The sequence below is a fragment of the Mobula birostris genome, chromosome 13 (assembly GCF_030028105.1).
Source record: "Mobula birostris isolate sMobBir1 chromosome 13, sMobBir1.hap1, whole genome shotgun sequence".
NCBI classification, from domain to species: domain Eukaryota; kingdom Metazoa; phylum Chordata; class Chondrichthyes; order Myliobatiformes; family Myliobatidae; genus Mobula; species Mobula birostris.
In genome coordinates, this window is record NC_092382.1 from 89,030,224 (window position 1) to 89,057,714 (window position 27,491).

The following is a 27,491-nucleotide window of genomic DNA, read 5'->3' on the forward strand; positions in this document are numbered from 1 at the left end:
TGAGGTATGGACGTGGAACGGGACTGGCAGAAACTTTTGATGGCACCGTGATTACCCATAAAGCGCTGCGTTAAAAATTTCCCCGTCGCTGAAGCACCGATCAAATGCGCAGGCGTCAGGTCGCTGATGTTCCCGAATATCACGCATGCGCGCAGTACACAAAAGGCCTCGGCGACATCGTAAAGGTAAGGGAGAATCTCCGAGTGACTCTTTTAACACCGACTGAGGGATAATTGCTGTGATCCGAACGCCGGGGTCCGCAATCCCGGCACAGTCCTGCTCTCGTCCCTCTCTCTCAGACCCACGATCCGTACACGGGCCCCGGGGAGCCTCCGGCTGATGAGGGAATGGGAACCGATGGATCTCTCAGACAGAGCTGAGCTCCAGCTGTCTAAATGCAAGGATTGGGAACTCGGAGAAAGGGAACAAAATCTTTTACATCACCAGTTGAGAAAATCACCTTTGTTCTACTTCCAATGATAAACAAGAGAAAATCTGCAGAAATCCAAGCAACACGCAGAAAATGCTGGAGGAACTCAGCATTAGTACTATTTTTCATAAATGCTGCCTGGCCTGCTGAGTTCCTCCAGCATTTTGTGTGTGTTGCTTGTTCTACCTCCTCTTGTTCTGGACCTTTCTACCCGTGAGGACATGTTTTGACCCATTCTCTCTGGGTACATAATGATATCAAACACCTTTGTCCTGGGCAACAAGTAGCTTTCACATCACAAATGTGCCAGACTCCAATGAGACAGACGACTGTCCTTCCCTTCATATTCATTGGGATTGCTATCAATGAGTTCACCACCGTCAGTCACCTGGGGAAGGGTTCAGGGGAAATATTTATGTCCAATATAGAAACTGGTGTTACCTGTGTGTATTTTGGTGATGCGAAAGTTGCTGGAGAATTTGCAAGTGGGAGGAAGTGGAGTGATATTTGGAAATCTGACTTTTTGAAGCATCATTTGGCAAGAAAATCCCAGATGGATGGTGTGCAAAAGCTCTGGCGAGAAAATCCTTCATTACCCGCTACATAGGTTATGTGAGAGTGCAGATAAACTTGATCAAACCCAGAGGACATCAAAGTTCTTATTGACAGTGATGTGCTCGCTTTAAAATGGATACCTCTCTATATAATATTCACTGTGCACTTGTTGTCACTGGGTAAAAAGATGCACAATACAAGCTTTATCTGCACATTAGTCATTACAAATTAGAAGGGAGATTGGTGGGAAGGTGGGGAGACCTCCAGTGTCCCTGATACCCTCACCTATAAGATGTGCATCCAGCTGCAGCTTGTAACCCTGCACTTTAAGGAGTTGGAACTTGAAATGGATGAATTCCGGATCATCCAGGAGTTGGAGGGGGTGATAGATATGACATGAACAGAGCTGAGTTACACCGAAGGTGCAGGGACACAGGAAACTGGGTGAGAGTCAGGAAGGGGAATGAGATTAAATAGCCATCGCAGAGTACTCTTGTGGCCAACCCCCACAACAACAGGTGGGCACTTTAGAAACTGATGTGGGGTTTACCTGGCAGATCAAAGTCAAAGGGGTGACAGGGGATTCATTAGTTACGGGAACAGAACAGGAAGGGACTAATATCCTAGTGGTAATGCTTGCTAGTGCTAGTGTGGTGGGAGGGGGTGAGGTGGTAAAAATAAGTCGCAGGTGGAATGGAAGCCAGAATGACAGAACAGATAGTGGAGAGGGTGAATTGAATTTATTACATACATCATATTCATGAGGAGTAGAAATCTTTATGTTACACTTCCATCTAAATGTGCAATGTGTAATTTATAGTAATCTATAATAAATAATTTGTACATAGGACAGTCAATGTAACATAGAAATTAATTAATCAGTCTGATGGCCTGGTGGAAGATGATGTCCCGGAGCCTGTTGATCCTTTTGCTGTGGTACCATTTCCTGGATGGTAGCAGCAGGAACAGATTATGGTTGTGGTGATTTTGGTCGCCAATGATCCTTTGGGCCCTTTCTACACACCTGTCTCTGTAAATATCCTGAATACTGGGAAGTTCACATCTACAGATGCACTGGGCTGTCTGCACCACACTCTGTAGTTTCCTGCGATTGAGGGAAGTACAGTTCCCATACCAGGCAGTGATGTAGCCAGTCAGGATGCTCTCAATTGTGTCCCTGTAGAAAGTCCTTAGAATTTGGGGCCCCATCTCAAACTTCTTCAACCATTTGAGGTGAAAGAGGTGCTGTTGTGCTCTTTTCACAACACAGACGGTATGTACAGACCACGTGAGACCCTTGATGATGTGTATGCCAAGGAACTTAAAGCTGTTCACCCTCTCAAATCCAGATCCCTTGATGTCAATAGGGGTCAGCCTGTCTCCATTCCTCCTGTCGTCCACAATCAGCTCCTTTGTTTTTGTGACAATGAGGGAGAGTTTGTTTTCTTTTTTTTTTGAAATTTATTTTTTATTGAAGTCCATCATCAAATAAACATTTCCATAAGATGTATTTCAGGTGCTGTACATGTATATCATATATTCATATTTGCCACAAATCTCCACTGAATACTTATCTGAGGTATACACTTATAGAAAATAGAGGAAAGAAAGAACAAGCAAAAAGAGAAAACCTCGTACAAGTAGGGAGTGATCTTTTTTTTTATACAACATATTCATTGATTTGTGAGAATAAAATCAGGTCTATGAGGTGTTATGTAGTTAAAGCATTTTTTACACTATGAATCAAATTGTTCCAACTTATGATTAACAGATGCTGTTACCTTCTCCATTTTGTAAATGTCAATTGTAATTTCCGTCCATGCATTTAAGGTTGGGCTCTCCTGTGATAACCATTTCCTGGTAAGAGTTTTTACCAGCCACCAGCAGTATATTCATTAAATATGTATCTCTTTTCAACCATTCTTGAGGTATATACCCAAAGTATATGGCCTTACTTTCTAAGAGTATTTCACATTTAAAAATGTCTTGTAGGCATTGTGTATCCCACTCTAATAGTCTTTGATAACGGGGCAATCCCAGAAAATATGGTAATGGTTTGCATTTTGATTTCCACAATTTATCCAGGAAACAAGGAGGTTACTATAATAATGGGATTTCTGAGAGGCTGTAATAAAATATGTTTTCAAGTTTTTCCATCCAAACTCCCTCCATTACTGTGAACTGCTACACTTCCATTGATACCTCCATATTATTGTCCATTCTTTCTCAGATATAATTAACCCTCCATCCTTCTCCCATTATGTTTTAATGAATGAAATTGAATGTGTCTTAAGATTTGACAAACCCTTCTACACGCTTCAAATGATTCTACTACCATTATCTGAATTATATGCTCTTCTAAATAGCTCCACCAAGCCTTGGTTGCATTTTTAACCCTCCTGTTAACATACTGTCGCATCTGCAAATACCGATAAAAGTCTTGTTTTTCTAATAAGAGTTTCCTTTTAAGCATTTCAAAACTGAACAGTATTCCTTCTTTAATTATATTGCAAAGAACTGTTATTCCTTTAGTCATCCAGTCCTTAAATCTACCATCCGGTTTATTGGGCGTAAAATCCAAGTTATAGGCACACCATTTAAGAATTGCAATATCTCCCTCTAATTTATAATCTTAGAAACCATAGAAAAACTACAGCACAGAAACAGGCCTTTTGGCCCTTCTTGGCTGTGCCAAACCATTTTCTGCCTAGTCCCACTGACCTGCACACAGACCATATCCCTCCATACACTTCCCATCCATGTATCTGTCCAATTTATTCTTAAATGTTAAAAAAGAACCCGCATTTACCACCTCATCTGGCAGCGCATTTCATACTCCCACCACTCTCTGTGTGAAGAAGCCCCCCCCAATATTCCCTTTAAACTTTTCCCCCCTCACCCTTAACCTATGTCCTCTGGTTTTTTTCTCCCCTTGCCTCAGTGGAAAAAGCCTGCTTGCATTCACTCTATCTATGCCCATCATAATCTTATATACCTCTATCAAATCTCCTGTCATTCTTCAACGCTCCAAGGAATAAAGTCCTAACCTATTCAACCTTTCTCCGTAACTGAGTTTCTCAAGTCCCGGCAACATCCTTGTAAACCTTCTCTGCACTCTTTCAACCATATTAATATCCTTCCTGTAATTTGGTGACCAAAACTGAACACAATACTCCAGATTCGGCCTCACCAATGCCTTATACAACCTCATCATAACATTCCAGCTCTTATACTCAATACTTTGATGAATAAAGGCCAATGTACCAAAAGCTCTCTTTACGACCCTATCTTCCTGTGACGACACTTTTAGGGAGTTTTGTATCTATATTCCCAGATCCCTCTGTTCTACTGCACTCCTCAGTGCCTTACGAATTACCCTGTATGTTCCACCTTGGTTTGTCCTTCCAAAGTGCAATATCTCACACTTGTCAGTATTAAACTCCATCTGCCATTTTTCAGCCCATTTTTCCAGCTGGTCCAAGTCCCTCTGCAGGCTCTGAAAACCTTCCTCACTGTCTACCACACCTCCAATCTTTGTATCATCAGCAAATTTGCTGATCCAATTTACCTCATTATCATCCAGATCATTGATATAGATGACAAATAACAATAGACCCTGCACTGATCCCTGTGGCACACCACTAGTCACAGGCCTCCACTCTGAGAAGCAATTCTCTACCACCACTCTCTGGCTTCTTCCATTGAGCCAATGTCTAATCCAATTTACCACCTCTCCATGTATACCTAGCGACTGAATTTTCCTAACTAACCTCCCATGCGGGACCTTGTCCAAGGCCTTACTGAAATCCATGTAGACAACGTCCACTGCCTTCCCTTCATCCACTTTCCTGGTAACCTCCTCGAAAAACTCCAACAGATTGGTCAAACATGACCTACCACGCACAAAGCCATGTTGACTCTCCCTAATAAGTCCCTGTCTATCCAAATGCTTGTAGATTCTGTCTCTTAGTACATCCTCCAATAACTTACCCACTACCAACGTCAAACTTACTGGCCTGTAATTTCCCGGATTACTTTTCGATCCTTTTTTAAACAACGGAAAAACATGAGCCACTCTCCAGTCCTCCGGGATATCACACGTAGACACCGACATTTTAAATATTTCTGCCAGGGCCCCTGCAATTTCAACACTAGTCTCCTTCAAGGTCCAAGGGAACACCCTGTCAGGTCCCGGGGATTTATCCACTTTAATTTTCCTCAAGACAGCAAGCACCTCCTCCTTTTCAATCTGTACAGTTTCTATGATCTCACTACTTGATTCCCTCAATTCCATAGACTTCATGCCAGTTTCCTTAGACGCAAAAAACCTATTTAAGATCTCCCCCATTTCCTTTGGTTCCGCACATAGCCGACCACTCTGATCTTCAAGAGAACCAATTTTATCCCTTACAATCATTTTGCTCTTAATATACCTGTAAAAGCTCTTTGGATTATCCTTCACTTTGACTGCCAAGGCAACCTCATGTCTTCTTTTAGCCCTCCTGATTTCTTTCTTAAGTATTTTCTTGCACTTTTTATACTCCTCAAGCACCTTATTTACTCCCTGTTTCCTATACATGTCATACAACTCTCTCTTCTTCTTTATCAGAGTTGCAATATCCCTTGAGAACCAAGGTTCCTTATTCCTATTCACTTTGCCTTTAATCCTGACAGGAACATACAAACTCTGCACTCTCAAAATTTCTCCTTTGAAGGCTTCCCACCTACCAATCACATCCTTGCCAGAGAACAACCTGTCCCAATCCACGCTTTTTAGATCTTTTCTCATGTCTTCAAATTTGGCCCTCTTCCATTTCAGAACCTCAACCCTAGGACCAGATCTATCCTTGTCCATGATCAAGTTGAAACTAATGGTGTTATGATCACTGGAACCAAAGTGCTCCTCTACATACACTTCCGTCACTTGTCCTAACTCATTTCCTAACAGGAGATCCAATATTGCATCCCCTCTAGTTGGTACCTCTATATATTGATTTAGAAAACTTTCCTGAACACATTTTACAAACTCTAAACCATCTAGACCCCTAACAGTACGGGAGTCCCAATCAATATATGGAAAATTTCCGTCCATGCGTTTAAGGTTGGGCTCTCCTTGATAACCATTTCCTGTTAAGAGTTTTTACCAGCCACCAGCAGTATATTCATTAAGTATGTATCGCTTTTCAACCATTCTTGAGGTATATACCCGAACTATATGGTCTTCCTTTCTAAGGGTATTTCACATTTAAAAATGTCTTGTAGGGCATTGTGTGTCCCACTCCAATAGTCTTTGATAATGGGGCATTCCCAGAAAATATGATAATGGTTTGCATTTTGATTTCCACAATTTATCCAGCAAACAGGGAGGTTACTATAATAATGGGATTTCTGAGAGGCTGTAATAAAATATCTTATCAAGTTTTTCCATCCAAACTCCCTCCATTTCTGTAAACTGGTATATTTCCATTGATACCTCCATATTATTGTCCATTCTTTCTCAGATATAATTATCCCTCCATCCTTCTCCCATTATGTTTTAATGAATGAAATTGAATGTGTCTTAAGATTTGACAAACCCTTATACATGCTTGAAGTGATGCTACTACCATTATCTGAATTATATGCTCTTCTAAATAGCTCTATCAATCCTTGGTTACTTTTTTAACCCTCCTGTTAACATACTGTCGCATCTGCAAATACCGATAAAAGCCTTGTTTTTCTAATAAGTGTTTCTCTTTAAGCATTTCAAAACTAAACAGTATTCCTTCTTTAATTATAAGGCAAAGAACTGTTATTCCTTTAGTCATCCAGTCCTTAAATCTAGCATCCAGTTTATTCGGCGTAAAATCCAAGTCATGTGCACACCATTTAAGAATTGCAATATCTCCCTGTAGTTTATAATCTTTTATAATAGTTTTCCATATTTTAAGAGTCCATTTCACCCACGGGTTATCAATAGTGTTTACGTCACTTTGTAGGTTGATATCAGCCAAATTTGCCTGTATGGGGATGGAAAGTATCCTGTCCTCAACGTTTTTCCATTAAGCATCATATGATGGGATGCACCAGCTCTCAACTGTGCTGCAAAATAACAATCTCTAAGAGAAGCTAGGCCCCATCCCCCCCTTTTTCTTGGCTGATTGCAAAGTTTTGAGACAAACTCTGGGCCTTTTACCTTGCCATATATATCTTGATAACATCTTGTTCTATTCATTGAATTGATTTTGGTTAATCTCTAGAGGCAGGGTCTGAAGGAGATATAATAGTCTGGGCAATATAGTCAGATTGATGGATTCAATCTTTGAACTGAGACTAAAATAAGGAATTATGTTCCATCTTGTTATATCTTCCTTAATTTTTTTATATGTAGGCGAATATTTGCATTCTGATAATTTTGCCAAATCTTTTGGCATAATGATGCCGAAATATTTGAAAGACTGTTTCCCATGCCCAGGGATATCTACTTTCAACTTCTCTTGGTAGGCTATACTTATATGAAAGTAATTGGGTTTTATCTATGTTGATCTTCTATCCTGATAATTGACTATATTGTTCAACGGATTGCATCACTTTAGGTAAAGAGTATATCGGTTGCCCTAGATAGATCAAAATGTCATCCGCGTAACAGGCCAACTTATGCTCTGTCCCTTTGATAGTAATTTCCCTGATATCTTCATTTTGTCTGATATATTGAGCTAGTGGTTCCAGATATAATGCGAAGAGTAGCTGTGACCATGCACATCCCTGTATCATGCCCCTTTCTAGGGTAAAACTATTTGTTAAATATTCATTGCTTTTAATCCTAGCAGTAGGATTGTCATCCGGTGCCTGTATAGTTTTAATAATTGTGTCATGTAAGTCAAATTCATGTAAAACTCTGTAAAGAAAATTCCAATTAACCAAATCAAATGCCTTTTCAGTGTCCACGCTTATCACTATTGCTTCCATGTTATTTTTTTGTATATGGTCCATAATGTGAAGTGTCCTTCGTATATTGTCTTGTGTTTGACGTTATTGTATAAAACCTGTCTGGTCATTATGTATCAGTGTGGGTAGAAACTCTTCAAATCACTTGGCCATGATGGAGGTAAATAATCTATAATCTACTTTAAGAACAGATATTGGTCTAAATGACCCACATTCCATTTTATCCTTGCCTTCTTTCAGTATAGCTGAGATTATCGCTTCCTTCCAGCTGGGTGACAATTGCGCCTTTTTTAGAGCCCAGTTCAGTGTGGGGAGTAAAACAGGAATTAATTCATTTTAAAATTCTTCTGTGTATCCATCTGATCCTGGTGACTTGCTTAAATTAAGTCTACTAATTGCAGTTTTTAGTTTAGCTTCAGTTATGTCAGCAGTTATCATTCTATTTTGTTCTTCACTTAAAGTGGGTAACTCTAGAGAATTCTGCAGGGTGTCAATTTGGGTTATGCTTCCCCAGGAACTTTGGAATATAGAGTTTTGTAAAACACTTCAAAAGCTTCTTGAATTTCACTTAGTTTTTCTTTTTACCATTTTTATTCTTGGATCCCTAATTCTATGAATTGTATTTTCTGCTATCATTTTTTTAAGTTTCCACAGTACGTTCATGGATTTAGATCCACTTTCATAGTGTCACTGTTTCAGAAACATTAGATTTTTTCCAGATTTCTTGTGTAGCCAAATTATTAATTTCATTCCTATTTTTTTTTAATTTCCTCTAATGTACCCTGTACCAAACTCAATTTGTGTTTTTTTTCTAGTTCCTTCAACTTATTTTGCAATTCCTCTAATGTTTTATTCCTTTTTTTTTCTTAAATGAAGATATTACTACAATTTTCCCGCTTAAGACAGCCTTCAGAGTATCCCATAGAATGGGAGGTGAAGCCTCTCCATTATCATTGAATTTTAAGTAATTCTTTTCTTTTAATTTGTTCCTTAAAATAGGGATAATTGAGTGGACCTGAATTTAGTTTCCAGATAGTATTCTTTTGTTGTAGGTCAAAATCAGCAGATAAAGGTATAGGTGCATGGTCATTTACATCAGGGGACCCAACCTTTTTGGCACTGCGGACCGGTTTAATATTGACAATATTCTTGCGGACCGGCCGACCCGGGGGCAGTGGGGGTATGGTTGCCAATGGACAAGAGTAGCAGTCAAATACGTTGTGTTTACCTCGAGAAAGACTACAATGACCATGAACCCTTGCGCAGGCACCAGTGTGAATGCGTGAGTTGCTCACGCGTGTACGTGCCTACTTTTTTCTACAAATCGTTTTTAGCAATTCCGCTCGCAGGAGGTGGGTAGGGGGTGTTAATCATGACCGGAATATAGGTGATAAGTGGCTAATACACTCAATTTCGTTTCTAAAGGGGTTTATCTAACCAATTTAATATTAAACACACAGCGCATATTTTCCTCGCATGAATATAGTGATGTCAATTATCAGGGCAGCTTGAAGTAAGTGTTGAACGAACTTCCAGTAGAAGTGGTAGAGGCAGGTTCGACATTATCATTTAAAGTTAAATTGGATAGGTATTTGGGCAGGAAAGGAATGGAGGGTTATGGGCTGAGTGCAGGTCGGTGGGACTAGGTGAGAGTAGCGTTTGGCACGGACTAGAAGGGGAGAGATGGCCTGTTTCCAGCCGTAATTGTTATATGGTTATATAAGTCAATAGCATCATAACATTTAAAGTAACGTTTGGATATTAAACACACAGCACATATTTTCCCCGTATGAACATATAAAATCGTTGCAACAGACCAATATCACCGAATCAGTGGGAGCTCTGGGCTTGTTTCCCTGCAACAAGACATCGAGGGGTGATGGGAGACAGCGATACTCGAAGGGGGTTCCTTATGTCCAGTCTATTCTGCAATTTAGTTTTCGTTGCCTTCATTGCAGAGATATGTTGGAAATGGAAGCAACGTTTTCAGTGCTTTCGTGGCTATTTCAGGATATTTAGCCTTGACTTTGATCCAGAATGCCAGCAGAGATGATATGTCAAACATACTTTTCAGCCCACCGTCATTTGCAAACTCGTGGAGTTGATCTCCTTCTGGCGTGGACATGGATGACACGCAGGTCATGACCTCGAGTGCCTTCAAGCTGAACAGTGGGCATGACAGGGAATGAGGAAAGGTGCAGCTGACTCGTAATCATTTCCTCGCGGCCCGGTAGCGCTTGCTTTGCAGCCCGGCACCGGTCCACGGCCCGGTGGTTGGGGACTGCAGATTTACATCTATTGTCCTAATACCACAGGTGTTTATTTTGTCTTTATCTTTTCCAAATGTTATGAAATAGTCTATTCTTGTATATACAGAATGGGGGACAGAATAATGAGTGTAATCCGTTCTGTCAGGGAAAAGGTCCCTCCATATACCAATTAGACCAACATCCTCATAAAGTGTGTTAACTGTTTTATGTAAGGACTTGGTTTCACAGGTTTTTCTATTCAAAGAGTCTAACTTTGGTTGTAATTGCAAATTTAAGTCTCCCCCACATACCAAGAGACTTTCTGTTTCCGTTACCATAATATTAGTAATCTTCTGGAAGAAATTAATATCACTTCCTGGGGGTGCGTATATATTCAATAGAGTAACTGAATTTCTGTCTATATTTCTGCTTACTAGAATATATCTGCCCTCCTTATCTCCTATTTCGAATACCTTTTCAAAATTTAGCTTGCTTGAGATGAGGATAGCAACTCCTCTCCTATGTCCTGATTTATATGAGGAGAAAAACAAATTAGTGAAGCCCATTCTCTTTAGTTTTCCGTGCTGATTATCACTTAAGTGAGTTTCCTGTGAATATACTACATGGGCTTGTTCTTTCTTCATTTTTGATAGAATTTTACTGCATTTGATTGGATTTAACAGCCCATTGACAGTAAAAGACATGAATTTTACTTTGTCCTTAGCCATGTGTATTTATCTGCCAGTATATCATCAAAATTAGCAAAATAGAACTTCATCGATCTACTCCCTGAACAAGTAAGAACCAAGAAACGCGAATGATAAAAAAGGTACCGAAAGTGTGATTCCAAGGCTGACGTCTCCAGTAGATGACCCTGGGTTGAGAGGAAACGTCTAGCCATGGGGGATAGCCTCTCCTACCTGTGAGCTGAGGGCCCCCACTGCAGTACCCGTAGAAGTAAGTGAAAAAATCTATGTCCATAACACAGAAAACACTTCCCTGTGTATTCCTCCCATGTACATATTCTCATTTAGGTGGGGAAAAAGGAGTGAATGAATGAATGAATAAAAAATAAAATAATTCAGTAATATAAAATCCACATTATAATATGTACTTCTTGAGGGAAGTATAACACCGTCTGTTCTTGCTTCTGTTTATCATAGCAACAGTTTGAAATTACTCAGACTTTATGGCTCTTCTGGAGGGGGTGAGGGCTGTCTTCTGAAAACTCACAGTCTCTTCCTGATATTATTCCCTTGCCCTCATTTATGAGTACAATATCAAAATTCCACGCCCTGAACTCATCTGACTTTTTTCTTTAGTCATCTTCTGTTGGTTTCTAAAAGCTTCCCAGTAGTTTTTGCTCTTTTGTTTGCCCTCTCTTTGGCTTTTATGTTGGATTTGGCTTCTCATTTCAGCCACGGTTGTGTCCTCCTGCCTTTCCAGTGCTTCCACTTCTTTGGGATGTATCTATCACTCAGCTCCTGAATTGCTCCCAGAAACTCCAGCCATTGCTGCTCCATTGTTACTCCTACCTTTCCCTTCCAAACAAGTCTGGCCAGCTTCTCTGTCATAGAAACATGGAGATGTTCAGTACAGAAACAGACTATTTGGCCCATCTAGTCAATGCTGAAAAAACATTTAAGCTGTCTAATGCAACTACCTGCACCGGGACCATTGCCCTCCATACCCCTACCATCCAGGTACCTATCAAACTTCTGTTAAATGGTGACACCGAGCTCATACTCACCACTTGTGCTGGCATCTCATTCCACACTCTCACGACCATTTCAGTAAAGAGCTTTTCCAAATGTTCCCATTAAATTTTCACCTTTCCCATTTACCCATGACCTCCGGTTGTCATCCCACCCAACCTCAGTGGAAAAAGCTGCTTGCATTTACCCTATCTATACCCTCATAATTTTGTATACTTCTAACAAATCCTCAAAGCAATGTATAATTTCCTTGTTTATGTTTAGAGCCTTTTTTAGGTGTATAAGATGATGAGGAGCATTGATCATGTGGATAGCCAGAGTTTTATTCCCAGGGCTGAAATGGCTAACACGAGGGGGCAGAGTTTTAAGGTGCTTGAAAATAGATACCGAGGGGATGTCAGGGGTAAGTTTTTTACACAGAGAGTGCTGGGTGTGTGGAATGCACTGCCGGCTATTTGTGTGAGAGTGTTTCAGTTACTGTGGGGCCAGGGAATAATACCAATGGAGAGAGTCAGACTGAGCCAGGTCACAGATTGGAGATGGCAGAAATGCCCCATTCTTATAGAGACAGGAAGAGCATCAGAGAGTTTGATGGTCATTCCAGTTACCAGCATTGTGCCCATTGAGAAGATAATTTCTCTCACCAACTTGTGTTGAACCTCACTGTAACAGTGTGAGGCCAGATCACACCTTAGCAACTCAAGTGATCTCATCTGAAATGTCCTACACCCACTGATGGATCTTGTAAATCTTTTTACAGGTTAAATATGACATGGAATTTGTCTACGGGAATCTCGAACACAACACGCCAGTTTTGCTGTCTCTGTCCAGATATTTAAGAAGTGGAGCAAGGGATTCACTCGATCATCCTTCCTGCTCAGACTGTGGGGAGGAATTCACTCAAACATCTGACCGACTGGCACGCCTGTCATTTGACACAGAGGGGAACCCATTCATCTGATCAGACAGTGGGAATGGATTCAGTCAGTCACTTCAACTGAAGGTACATCAGCAAGTTCACACTGGGACAAGGCCATTCACCTGTTCTGTGTGTGAGAAGGGATTCAGTCGGTCTTCCCACCTGTGGACACACCAGCGAGTTCACACCGGGGAGCGGCTGTTCACCTGCTCGGACTGTGGGAAGGGATTCACTTGCTCATCTCAACTGAAGGTACATCAGCGAGTTCACACTGGAGAGAGACTATTCACCTGCTCAGAGTGTGGGAAGGGATTCACTTGATCATCCGACCTACTTGTACACAATTCGTTTCACATTGGGGAGAGGCCGTTCACCTGCTCAGACTGTGGGAAGGGATTCACTCAGTCATCCACGCTAATGGCACACCAGAGAGTTCACACCGGGGAGCGGCCATTCACCTGCTCGGCCTGTGGGAAGGGATTCACTTGCTCATCCCAAATGAAGGTACATCAGCGAGTTCACACTGGGGAGCGGCCGTTCACCTGCTCAGACTGTGGGAAGAGATTCACTCAATCATCTAAACTGAAGGTACATCAGAGAATTCACACTGGGGAGAGGGCATTCACCTGCTCAGACTGTGGGAAGGGATTCACTTGCTCATCTAAACTGAAGGAACATCAGCTAGTTCACACTGGGGAGAGGCTGTTCACCTGCTCAGACTGTGGGAAGGGATTCACTCGGTCATCTGACCTACAGGTACACAAGTCAGTTCACACTAGGGAGAAGCCGTTCACCTGCTCAGACTGTGGGAAGGGATTAACTCGGTCATCTGACCTACTGGTACACAAGTCAGTTCACACTGGAGAGAGGCCATTCACCTGCCCAGACTGTGGGAAGGGATTCACTTTCTCATCTCAACTACTAAGGCACCAGTCAGTTCACACAGGGGAGAGGCCATTCACCTGCTTAGTCTGTGGGAAGAGATTCACTCGGTCATTCCAACTGAAGGTACATCAGTGAGTTCACACTGGAGAGAGGCCGTTCATCTGCTCAGACTGTGGGAAGGGATTCTCTCGGTCATCTAAACTGAAGGTACATCAGCGAGTTCACACTGGGGAAAGGCCATTCACCTGCTCAGTGTGTGGGAAGGGATTCACTGAATCATCTCAACTAAAGAGACATCAGCAAGTTCACACTGGGAAGAGGCAGATAACCTGCTCAGACTTTGGGAAGAGTTTCTCTCAACCAAATGTGCATCATTGAGTTCACACTGGGGAGAGGCCGTGCACCTGCTCTGAATGTGGGCACCGATTCATTCAGTTATCATCATCATCATAGTTTGTCCCACCAGACAGCCGGCCACTCTAGTGTTGTTTGGTTGATCTTGAGCAGGTCAGTGTCAGCTCAATCAGCTGAGAGTGGGCAGTTGTGCAGAACGTGTTCAATGTTCTGCACCTTTTCGCCACAGTCACCGGATTCGCTGGTCTTTAAACCCCACTTCACCATATTGTCTCCTGTCCTACAAACTCCCACCCTTGCTCTGATAAGAGTGCACCACTTCCGTCTGTCTTGCAGTGCCCCATCTGGCAACATTTCTGTGGGGTCTTGCACTGTTTTGTTTGGTGAGGTTGTGGCTTCTGTTTGTCGCCAGAGGTCAATCCTGTATGTTTGCGGGGATGTTCCATGCGGTAGTTCCTCCACTGTATCAAAGCTTTTCCTCGACTTTAGGCATTTGGAAACTCGCACATGATGATGTAGTGAGTGCCGTGGATCCAAGTTCTGTTTACCTTTTTCAATTTTTGTTGTAGTGTGTCTTCAGATCTCTGGGGGAGCAATGCCTGCAAGTCTGTAAATTATGTTAGGGGGTGTGGGGCACAGTGTGCCCGTGATAATTCTGCAGGCTTTGTTAAGCAAAGGGTCTATTTTCTTCACATGGGCTGATCTGCCCCACACAGGTGCACAGTATTCTGTACGGGTATAGCAGAGTGCTAGGGCAGTTGATCTAAGTGTGTGAGTATTGGCTCCCTATTTCATGCCTGCTAATTTTTTCAAGAGAGAATTGTGAGAGCCAACTTTCCCTTGGAGATTTTGGATGTGCGTGGCAAATGAGAGCATCCTATCCAGTGTCACGCCCAGGTAAATTGGAGCTGGATGGTATTCAAGCTCCTTCCCACACCAGAAGACCTTGAGTTTCCGAGCTGATCCTCGATTCCTCAGGTGGAATGCACACACTTGAGTTTTTGATGGATTTAGGTTCGGAGACCATTCTTCATAATACTGCTTCATTGCTTTGAGAAATATTCAGTTATCTATCCTTATGACACATTACCAGGTTCACACCGGGGAGATGGCATTCACCTGCTGTGAATGTGGGAAGCGATTCATTCAGTCATCTAACCTTATGTAACTCTCACTCCGGCGAGCAGCTTAATCTAGGGAGTGATTGCGCCCCAGCCTGGCCAAACTTAAGAAATCTCGTTTGGGTGGATACTGTGTGATGTGTCCCCTGCTACAAATCAGTACCCCGAAATAACAAACAGTGCACAATATGTGATTAAACGATTGCTCTTTATAATTCTTACTTTGACTAGAAGGTTAGTGAAGTTAACAAAAAAAAGAAAAAGGGCCCACTCTCTCCATTCGCGTCTTCTCATCTCTCCCCAGCAAAAGACCATGAAAATCTCTCTTCCAGACGCACAAGAAAGAACATTTCTGTCATTGGATAGCCCCGCTCCTCAGTTTTGAGGCTGTTCCCTCTGTTATGGCTACACCCACCATACGAAAAATCCTCTCCTCATCCACCCTATCTAGACCTTTCCACATTCGGTGGGTTTCAGTGAGATTTAACACCCCACCACCCGCATTTATTAGACATGTGTCAGTGCAGGAATACAGGCCCAAGGCTGGGAAACGCTCCTCATATCTTAACCCCTTCATTCCATGAATCATCTTCTTGAACATCCTCTGGTCTGTCTCCAACGACAACACACCTTTTCTGAGATATGGGTCCAAATACTCTCAGTGCAGCCTAAGTAGTGTCTGGTAAAGTACCAGCATTGTCTCTGTGCTCATATATTCTACTTCACTTTGAATAGATGCCAGCATTGCATTTGCCTTCTTTACCACAGACTCAACCTGTAAATTAACCTTCTGGGAGTCTTGCTCGAGGACTAATATTTCCTTCTGCACTTCTGTTGTTTGAACCTTCTCCCCGATCAGATAATAGTTCACTATTGTTCCTGTTGCCAGAATGGATTATCGTACATTTCCCAATATTGTATTCCATCTGCCACTTCTTTGCCCATTCTTCAAATTTGTCTGTGTCCTGCTGTAATTGCATTGCTTCCTCAGCGCTACCGATGCCTCCACCTATCTTTCTATCATCTGCAAATCTTTCCACAAAGCCATCAATTCCATGATCCGAATCATTGACAAACAATATGAAAAGCAGTGGACCGAATACTGACCCCTGAAGACCACTAGTCACTGCTAGCCAAACAGAAAAGGCCCCTTTTATTCCCACTCGCTGCCTCTTGGCTGTCAGCCATTCCTCTATCCATGCCAGTATTTCTTCTGATTATTATCCTGTTAAGCAGTCTCATGTGTGACACCTATCAGATGCCTTCTGAAAACCCAAGTAAACAATATCCACTGCCCCTCATTTGTCCATCCTGGTTATTACTTCCTCAAAGAACTATTAACAGATTTGTCTGGCAAGATTTCCCTGTACAGAAGCCATGCTGGCTTTGGCTTATTTTATCATTAGTCTCCTAGTACCCCAAAACCTCATCTGTTCTGATAGGCTCAAAACACTTTCCCAGCCACTGAGGTTAGGCTAACTGGACTATAATTTGCCTTTTACCTTCTTCCCTTCTCAAAGAGTGGATTGACATTTGCAATCTTCCTGTCCTCCAGCACCATGCCAGAATCAAGTGATTCTTGACAGGTCATGACCAATGCATCTGTTATCTCTTCAGCAACCTCTCTCAGGACTCTGGCATGCAGTCCATCTGGTCCAGGTGACTTATCTGCTTTAAGAACCTGAGTTTAACTAGCATGTTTTCCTTTGTTATAGCAATGGCACTCACTCCTGCTCCCTGACACTCACAGATCTCCGGCACACTGCTAGTGTCTTCCACAGAGAAAGCTACCGAATTATCTAACTTCCTCTGACTTTTGCTACCTTATATGCACTTTCCTTGGCATTGATACAGTCCTTAACTTCCATTGTCAGCCACAGTAGCCTAGCCCCGCGGTTTGAGAACTACTTTTGCAGGACATATCTATCCTGTACATTATGAACTATTCTCAGAAACGTCAGCCATTTCTGCTCTGGTATCATCCCCACCAGTATCCTTCTCCAGTCCACCTGGGGAATCACCTCTCTCATGCCTCTGTAATTCCCTTTATTCCATTGTGATACTATGCATGTGACCCATGCTCCTCCCTCACAAATTGCAGTAGGAATTCTATCATATTATGATCACTGTCTTTTGATGGTTCCTTTACATTAACCCCCCTCGTAAAATGTGGGCTACTACACAACACCCAATCCAAGATTGTAGTTCCCCGAGTAGGCTGCTCTAAAAAGCCATTTTGTAAGTATTCAATACATTCCCTCTGTTGCGATCTGACACTAATCTGACTTTCCCAATTTTCCTGCAGATTGAAGTCACCCACTACAATTGTGTCATTAAATTTATTAAATAAATGCCAAACATTCAGGAGTATTTGGGGCAGAAGTGAGGATACATGCTTTTACCAAGTAGAGAAGGTGTTTTGGAAGTTGAAAGGCCTGAAGGTAGATAAGACTCCTGGACCAGATGTTGAACACCCCAGGGTTCAGGAAGAGGTAGCTGAAGAGATTCTGACGGCATTGGAGTCGTAGAACACTGTAACACAGGAAAATGCCACTCGACCAATCAAGTCCGTGCCAAAGTATTAATCTGCCGGGTTCCACCTGGACCATAGCCCTCCATATCCTTCTCATCCATGGACCTAAGCAAAATTATCTTAGGATTGAAATCGTCCCTGCCACTTGCCCGGGCAGCTCGTTGCACACTCTCCCCACCTCTGAATCAAGAAGTCCCCCCTGAGTTTTCTCTTAAAGCAGTGAGTAATGATCTGTCAGGAATCACTAGATTTTGGAATGGTTCTGGCGGACTAGAAAGTTGCAAATGTCACTCCACTCTTTTAACAAGAGAGGGAAGCAGAAAGAGGAAATTATAGGACAGTTTGTCTGACCTCAGTGATCAGGAAGATGTTAGAGTGTAGTAAGGGTGAGTTTTTGGGTACTGTAATTGGCGACGCATGATGAAGTAGGCCAAACTCAGCAGGATTCCTTTAGAGGAAATGGTGTCTGACAAATGTCTTGGAATACTTTGAGGAAATAACAGGCAGGATAGATAAAGCAGAGGCAGTGGATGTTGTTGGCTTGGATTTCAGATGATCTTTAACAAGGGCCCCTATGCAAGGCTTATTGAGAAACTAAGGAGGCATGGGATTCAAGAAGGCAAAGAGTGGTTGTAGATGGGTCATATTCTGCATGGAGGTCTGTGACCAGTGGAGTGCCTCAGGGATCTGTTCTGGGACCCCTACTCTTTGTGATTTTTATAAATGACCTGGATACGAAATGGAGGAATAGGTTAGTAAGTTTGGTGATGACACAGAGGTTCGGGGTGTTGTGGATAGTGTGGAGGGCTGTCAGAGATTACAGCATGATATTGATAGGATGCAAAACCGGGCTGAGAAGTGGCAACTGGAGTTCAACCCAGATAAGTGTGAGGTGGTTAACTTTGTTAGGTCAAATATGATGGCAGAATGTAGTATTAATGGTAAGACTCTTGGCAGTGTGGAGAATCAGAGGGATTTGGGGGTCCGAGTCCATAGGATACTGAAAGCTGCTGCACAGGTTGACTCTGTGGTTAAGAAGGCATACGGTGCTTGGCCTTCAGTGGGATTGAGTTTAAGAGCCAAGAGGTAATGTTGCAGCTATATAGGACCCTGGTCAGACCCCACCTGGAGTAATTTGCTAAATTCTGGGCGCCTCATTACAGGAAGGATGTAGAAACCATAGAGAGGATATAGATGTTGCCTGGATTGGGGAGCATGCCTTATGAGAATAGGTTGAGTGAACTCGGTCTTTTCTCCTTGTAGTGACGGAGGATGAGAGGTGACCTGATGGAGGTGTATAAAATGATGAAAGGCATTGATCGTGTGGGATGACAGAGGCTTTTTCCCAGGGCTAAAATGGCTAACACGAGAGGGCACAGTTTTAAGGTGTTTGGAAGTAGGTACAGAGGAGATATCAGGGGTCAGCTTTTTTACGCAGAGAGTAGTGAGTGCGTGGAATGGGCTGCCAGTGGCAGTGGTTGTGGCGGAAACGATAGGGTCTTTTAAGAGTCTCCTGGATAGGTACATGGAGCTCAGAAAAATAGAGGGCTGTGGGTAAGCCTAGGTAGTTCTAGGGTAAGGACATGTTCAGCACAGCTTTGTGGGCCAAAGGGCCTGTACTTTGTTGCAGGTTTTCTATATTTCCCTGTTTCTGAGGCTGCTTAACAAGATCATAGCTCATGGAATTACAGGAAAGATACTTGTACAGATCGAGGATTGGCTGCCTGACAAGGGAGAAAGAGTCAGAATAATGTGGAGAATTCTGTTTTGCTGTCGGTAACTAATGGTGTTCCGTAGGGGTCAGAATTGTGTGACAAAATCATGAATTATCCCTTATGGACTGTACTTTTAAAAAGAGAGAGAGGGTGCGGAGTCGTCATGGTGACCGAGGGCGACGTTATTTGCTGGACAGCTGGTGTTCAGCATGCTGAGATAAATACGAGGTCAGCTGGTTGTTAGACACACACACATGGTTTAGCACACTGGATGAGCTTTGTAGTGCCCACAGAAAGGTGTTTTTTTTGAAGCATTGATCAGTGACACTCGCAGTGTGGAAAAGGGGTGACCGGTGGGAAGTTATCAATGTGTCCAACCCTTGCTTCGGTCGATAACTTAAGCACAGAAGACGGTCTCCTTTTGCTGGTCACATTCAGTGACTTCTAAGGAATTTCGCAGGGCAATGGAGGATCAATGGCATCTGTTTACTCAAACAACCACCACACCTCTGTCTCTCCATCACTACTCAACTCAGTAACACGAACTGAACTGATTTCATTTACCCATCATCGTTAGACTGTATCCGATTACCACCTAAGCTTGAAGAAGCTTGGCTTTTATATATTTCCACACTTATATATGCATGAACTTTGCTAACCTGTTTGAGTTATCTAATTTTATGTTACTGTTTTACGTAGTTACTCATAAAAATAGAAATAGTTAACAGCAAAACCAGACTCCAGGTGTGTTCCATGTCTGCTGGTTCTTTAAACCCATTATGGGGTTCGTAACAAAATTGGAGGCACCGCTGGGATCTCCTGCTCACCAGCTGGTTCTTTAAATTTCCATTTGCTTGGGGAAGGTTTGTTTGTGTGGGAAAACAGGAAATAACAGCAGAAATGGAGGCTAGTATTGAAAGATTTATGTCAGAACAAACCCCTGAAGACTTGGATGATGCTAAGAGGGGTCTGATGTTGGGAATTGCTGAAAAGTTAAACCTTATAGTGACCACTAGAATGAGGAAGGTGTTAATACAGGCGTATATCCAAGGGAACGTTTGAAGAGGATATGTGGGAAATGTTTGTTGAAAGGAAACCTACTGAGGCTGAGGTTCAGCTTCGGTTAGAAATATTAAAGACGGAGGATGAGAAAGAGGCTGAGACCCTTTCAGAGTCTGCTAAGTCAGCGGACGAGGTTGTTGTAACCCACGCGGTTGAGTTTACTCCGGATGAGAGTTTCCCAGAGGGTAGCTGGGAGGATCAGGGTAACTGCAATGTGAAACTGGGACCAGTGATGAAGGCCTAGAAGAGGCAGCCGTCCCGATTGCCTGTGTTCAGGTTGTTGAAGTACCTGTGGATTCACAGGTACTGAACCTTGTGTTGAAACTCAGTTAAGGTCTGAGGTGTCTGACTTGGTTGAAAAGGAATGCAGTCCTTTAGTGTAAGATGGATTTGGTTCACTGAATAAGGGGTTAACCTTGGTACCAGTGGAAATTGAGGATTCTCGGTCACTTGTATTAGACAGTGTTCTAAAAGTTGGAGATGAGATGAAAATTGGTGAGGTAAATGTTATTGAAGATATTGAGAAAAGTGTTGTTTCTGAATCTTTGAAGAAGGTAAATTTAAAGTCTGGATTGGTTTCAGGACCGTTGACCTTGCTGAAGGGACGGTGGTTTGGTAACAAGGTGCCTGCTAGTCTGTTACAGTTTGTTTCGGACTTTAGAAATAAACAAACTCAAGTTTGTGGTGTGGAGAGACACAACCTGAAGTGTTGTTTTGACCAGGAGGGACCATCTGTGTGTGTTACTATGGAAACCTGTGGAACTAAATATGTTGGAGATAAAAATAATTACTTATTTGGAATTAACAACTTGTTTGGAAGTTCACCGAATGGGCTTAGTTTGGGAAACATTGGTGATAAGGTAGTACCTGTGCAGCATGAAATTCAGGCAGTTATGCGAGCTGATCACGTGATGGTTAATTGTTCTGGTGAAGTGGAAAAGGGACAATGGGTGATCAAATGCCAGTTTGAATATACCAGGATCTGGTTCTGCAGGAATTTGACTTTTTTTTAACAAAGCATGTGAAAGATAAAGACAATATCATGGTAGATTGACTATCTGAATGTTAATTTTAAAAGTGAAATAGAAACTAGTATTTGTATACGATTCTGTCATGTGCTACATGATAATCACATCTGTATTGCTTTATATTCTGTAATGTACAGTTAAAAATTTTTCTCTTTATTCACAATTTTTCTGAAAGGGAAGTAGGTGTGACGATACCCTGAATTATCCCTTATGGGCTGTACCTTTAAAGAGAGAGAGAGGGCGCAGCTGATTTAGAGAGAGTGAGCAATGAGCAGGTCGTGAGTCATCATGGTGACCGAGAGCGGTGTTATGTGATGGACAGCTGGTGTTCAGCATGCTGAGATAAACACAAGGTCAGCTGGTTGTTAGACAGACACACATGGTTTAGCACACTGGATGAGCTTTGTAGTCCCCACAGAAAGGTGGGTTTTTGGAGGATTGATCAGAGGCTCTCGCAGTGTGGAAAAGGGGTGACCGGTGGGAAGATATCAGTGTGTCCAATCCTTGCCTGGGTTGATAGCTTAACTACAGAAGTCGGTCTCCTTTTTGTGGTCACATTCGGTGTCTTTAAAGTGATTTTGGAGGACAACGGAGGATCGACGGCATTGGCTTACTCGTATAACCACCACACCTCTCTCTCTCCATCACTGCTCAACTCAATAACACGAACTGAGCTGATTTCATTTACCCATCATCGTAAGACTGTATCCATTGTTACATACCTCGTGGGTATTTTCTGACTGCCTTATGACCATGATGTAATGGAGTATCTTGTGAGCATGATGTAATGGTCTTGTGATGGTGGGGTGATGTAATTTTCCCGCTAGTGTGACGTCAGATGATGACATGTTCCCTACAGGTATATAAAAGTGGAAACCCCTGTTGTGTTGCAGTTGATTCGTTGTTTAATTCGTCAGTTAGTCCGACATGCTGCGTATTCTTCTCATGACGCAGTTTCGTTTTAAAGTGGAGTTATACTTTCTGTTGTAAGGTGATATCGTTGTGCCAGCAGTTTCACCAATCACTGCACGTTTTGTGTGTTGCACTTTTGATTTACCTTTACAGTCTAGTTTTGGAGAGTGAAGACCTTACTGAAGTACGGGATCCCGAAGGATTGATGTCGTTGGTGTCGTTCGGCGGTTTTATAAAGGATCGACCTTATTGAATCTTCGTTCAGGAATAGTGGCCTGCATCTGAGATAGCCTCTGAAGGATCAGGAAGGTTTATGCAGTGTACAAAAGGTCAGTCCCTTTAAGCCGTTTTATTTCCTTCGTCGCGAATCCTTTGGACGGGATCAGCAGTAACGTCACGCCTGGAAGAAATCCGTTTCCAGAGAAGTCTCTCCGTACCGACTGTATAAATCATTTGAACTTTTGAATTTACCACTTTAAGAACTGTTCCAGAGTTGCTGTACAACAGTTAACTTCTGGTTAAGTTAGTCGTTTAAATACTTTTTGCTATTGTTCAGCAGAGTTTAATAAATGTTTATGTTTGTGTTTCTTTGTAAAACCTGACTAAATTCTATATTCAGTGTTGCTGGACACGTGACAGAATTGGGGCTCGTCTGTGATATGTTCCGATTTTGAGGCTAAGTGCTTCTTTAATTATCAACCTGATGTGGAAAAGGGAAATACCTGATTCTTTTGTTTGATTGGTCTGTGGGTGGTATTCGGCAGCAATGAATATTGATGAGTTTATGGCATCCCCAAACCCGGAGCTATTAGCGAAGGCCAAAAGGGATGATGTATCCGAGATTTCTAGAAGGCTGGACCTTAAAGGTATTCCGAAGGTTACAACAAAGCCAGTAATTCAAAGGGAAGTAACGGAATATTATATAAATTCGGGTGATTTTGATATAAAAGAAAGTGTTAGATATGTTTCCAATGAGTAATCTAGAGATGCAATTACATATTGAACAGATAAAGTTGGAATTACTTAAAGCAGAGGTGGCCGAAAGAGAAGCTTATAGGAAAAGCGAATTTGAAGAAAGAGAAACAGATAAACAGGGGGAATTTGAGCTAGCCATGGAGAAATTAAAGATGGAGAATCAATCCTCTGGTCCTAGGAAACCATTTGTTGCTAGTCGGGAAGTTATATTAGTTTCTCCATTTAATGAGACAGAAGTGAATAAATATTTCCAACATTTTGAAACTGAAGCTCTGATTTCAGGGTGGCCGAAAGATAAATGGCCTGTGATGTTACAAAGTGTAATTAAAGTTAAAGCACAAAAAGTTTATACAGCTTTAACTGCTGAGCAAACACTTGATTATGATATTGTGAAGCAGCATATAGTAAAAGCGCATGAACTGGTTCCGGTAGCTTATAGAGAAAGATTCAGAAATTTGAAGAAATCCGTGGAAAAAAAACTTATGCGGAATTTGCCTACGATAAATCTGTGTGGTTTGAGTAATGGGTTTCTTCTAGAAATGTGAATGGAGAGTATAATGACTTAAACGAGTTTATTTTAACGGAGGAATTTAAAAGGAGCATCCCCGTTGAAGTAAGGGCATACTTAAATGAGAGGGACGCTGCTACATTGCAGGAGTCTGCTAAATTAGCAGGTGAGTATGTTCTAATCCATAAGTGTAAATTTCCTCCGGGTAGAACTTTTAAAAGGAAAAATAGCACAGAGAGTCAAGGTAAACCAGAAATTAAATCAGAAGTTGGTGAGAAAGGTACGGATGAATGGAAACATGTGAAGGAAAGACATCTTGGTCCTATTTGTAATTATTGTAAGAAACCTGGTCACGTAATAGCTAACTGTTTCTGATTGAAGAAGAAGGAGAAGGAGGCGGTCCCAGATGTTTGTGTGCAACATATTGAAACACCTGTAAATCCACAGGGTTCGAAAAATTCGAATGAAGCTTTGTTAGAGTCTGACCAAGTTAAGAGGGGATATGATCATTTTATAACCGAAGGACTTGTATCCTTGAATGAGGAATCCACTCCAAAGCTAATAAAAATCCTTAGGGATACTGAAGCTTCTCAGTCACTTGCGTTAGACAGTGTTCTAAGTTTAGTGATGAGTCTGACATTGGTGAGGTGAACTATACACGAGGTGTTGGGAGTGCCCTTATGCCTGTACATTTGCATAAAGTAGATTTAAGGTCAGGGTTAGTTAAAGGACCTGTTAAAGTAGGACCACAACCCAGTTTACCCGTGAATGGTGTTTCTCTATTGTTAGGAAATTACTTAGCAGATGGACAAGTTTTTCCGGAAGTGCATTTGACAATAAAGCCCATCTCTGAGGAACCAAAGGTGGATTCTAACACGGATTCTTCTTATGTTGTAATCCAAGCTATGGCCAAAAAGATTGATGTGCAGAATGGGTCTGCTACCATGACTGATCACCTCGGGGTTCGAATTTTGAGGATGTGTCAGAAACGTTCTTACAGTCATTGTTTGATCAAGATTCTTGTAGGAAGGCTGACCATGAAGATTTGTCTGTGTTTCGGACGGAGATGGTAGCAGAGCAGATTAGAGATCCTGAGATTATCAAATTAAAGGAACAACTTCTTCCAGGTAGTGAAATTGAGAAGGTGCCAGCGGGATATTATTTTGAGGAGGGAGTATTAATGAGGAAGTGGAGATCACCAATGATTCCTGCAAGTGAAGAATGGGAGGTTGTTTACCAGGTAGTAGTTCCTAAAGGTTATCGGAATGAGATTTTAACTTTGGCTCATAGTATGCCCTTGGGTGGCCATCAAGGTATGAAGTCAATGCAGGAATCCCTAGGTTTTAGTCCTATTGAAATTGTGTTTGGACAAAGAGTTAGAGGACATTTGGCCTTGTTAAAAGAACAGTGGATAAATAAATGAGGTACATACTAATTTGCTGCGTTATGTTTTAAAATTTAAAGAAAGATTACATAAAGCTTATAGCTTAGCTAGGGAAAATTTGAAATCGGCTCTGGATAAAATGTATCCTTGGTATGATAAGGAAGCTAGAATGAGGTCATTTAAGCCCGGAGATAAGGTGTTGGTTCCTTTCCCGGTGCAAACAACCCCTTTACAAGCTAAATTTCATGGTCCTTATCAGGTATATCTAAAGATAATTATGTGGATTATGTGATTTAAAAACACCAGATCGAAGAAGGCCAATACAGCTTTGTCATATAAATATGATAAACCATATTATGACAAACAGTCCACTAGTATGCCTGTTGTGGTCAATAATAATGAGTCTGATCCCACAAGGAACTTAATGGATGATTCATCTGTAACTCATTTTAAACCCAACATTATTTCTGCCAGATAACCAAACTCAACAATTCTGGAAATTTTTGATGAAAAATTCGTTCATTTACAGCTGGAGCAGAGGCAGCAGATGAAGCAATTAATTCTTAAATATAGGGATTTATTTCCAGACGTTCCTAAAAGAACCACAGTAGCTTCACATGATGTAGATGTTGGAGGTACCAAACCCATAAAGCAACATCCATATCAGATAAACATGTAAAAATGTGAACTTGCTGAACATGAAATTAAGTATATGTTGGAGAATAATATTATTAGACCTTCTAATTCGAATTGGAGTTCATCTTGTGTCATGGTGCCTAAACCAGACAGTAGTATTCGGTTTTGTACGGATTCCAGGAAGGTGAATGCTGTGACGAAAACTGATGCGTATCCTATCCCTAGAGTGGATGATTGTGTGGGCAAAGTTGGAAAAGCGAAGTTCCTTACAAAGATTGATTTGGTAAAAGGTTATTGGTGTGTTCCATTGACGGATACAGGTAGAGAGATTTCTGCATTTGTAATCCCATCCGGGTTATATGAATATAATGTTCTTCCCTTTGGGATGAAGAACGCACCACGTACTTTCCAGTGGATGATTAATTCTGTGATTCATGGGTTAAAAGATACAGATGCCTATACTGATGATTTATTTACAGGAAATGATACTTCGGAAGCCCATATTACTGAGGTGGAGAAACTATTTGAAAGGCTTTCAAAAACTAACTTAACTATTAAATTAGCTAAAGGTGAATTTGGTCATGTCACTGTGACCTACCTTGGTTATGTTGTGGGTCAGGGTAAGTTAGCTCCTGTTCAGGCAAAAGTTCGGGCAGTTTTAGAGGTACCAATTCCAACTGGTAAGAAGACTCTCAGAAGATTCTTGGGAATGGTAGGATATTACTGTAAATTACCGTTAACTAATCCCTTGAAGAAAAGTAAGAAGTTTGTTTGGACAGAGCCTTGTTAAGAGGCCTTTGATAAATTGAAAACTATGCTATGTCACAAACCTGTGCTCAGGTCACCTGACTTTGAAAACCCATTTTCATTAGCTGTAGATTCTAGTGATGAGGCAGCAGGAGCAGTGTTACTTCAAAGGGATGATGGTAATCAGGCTGATTGTCCAATAGCTTACTTTTCTAAGGAATTTAATGAGCATCAAAGAGATTATTCAACTATAAAAAAGGAATTATTATTATCTCTTGTTTTGACTTTACAACATTTTGATGTGTATGTTGGTACAACTCAGAAACCACTCATAGTTTTCACCAATCATAATCCATTAGTGATTTTGAGTAAGATGAAAAACAAAATTAGAAGGTTACTGAATTGGAGTTTGATGTTGCAGGAGTATAATATTTTGATAACTCATATTAAAGGCAAAGATTACGTGATTGCTGACTTTGTATCTAGATGTTGAATGTACAATATAATTTTTTATGGTGTGGTAATGTATTTCCTGTAAATGTATTTTAACATTTTTAATACTCCTACTGTATATTAGTTTGTAAGGTGCTGTATGATTATACTGTGTATATTGTAGATTTTATAGATTTGTAATTTTTTTTGTAAATAGTTGTTAAAATTTTTCTCATCAAAGACCAAAATCTTCCATTTTTGCAGGAAGGTGTTACATACCTCGTGGGTATCTTGTGACTGTTTTATGACGATGATGTAACTGAGTATTTTGTGAGCGTGATGTAATGGTCCTTTGATGGTGGGGTGATGTAATTTTCCCGCTAGTGTGACGTCACGTGATGGCA

The 27,491-nt window shown here is 41.5% G+C and overlaps 1 long non-coding RNA gene across 1 annotated transcript; it reads left to right on the forward strand.

The window, feature by feature from the left end:
- Positions 1-142: 142 nt before the first annotated feature.
- Positions 143-27,491, forward strand: LOC140207146 (uncharacterized). Its single transcript, XR_011888511.1, has 3 exons — positions 143-185; positions 12,637-13,383; positions 22,559-27,491. It is a non-coding gene; the product is annotated as an uncharacterized lncRNA (long non-coding RNA).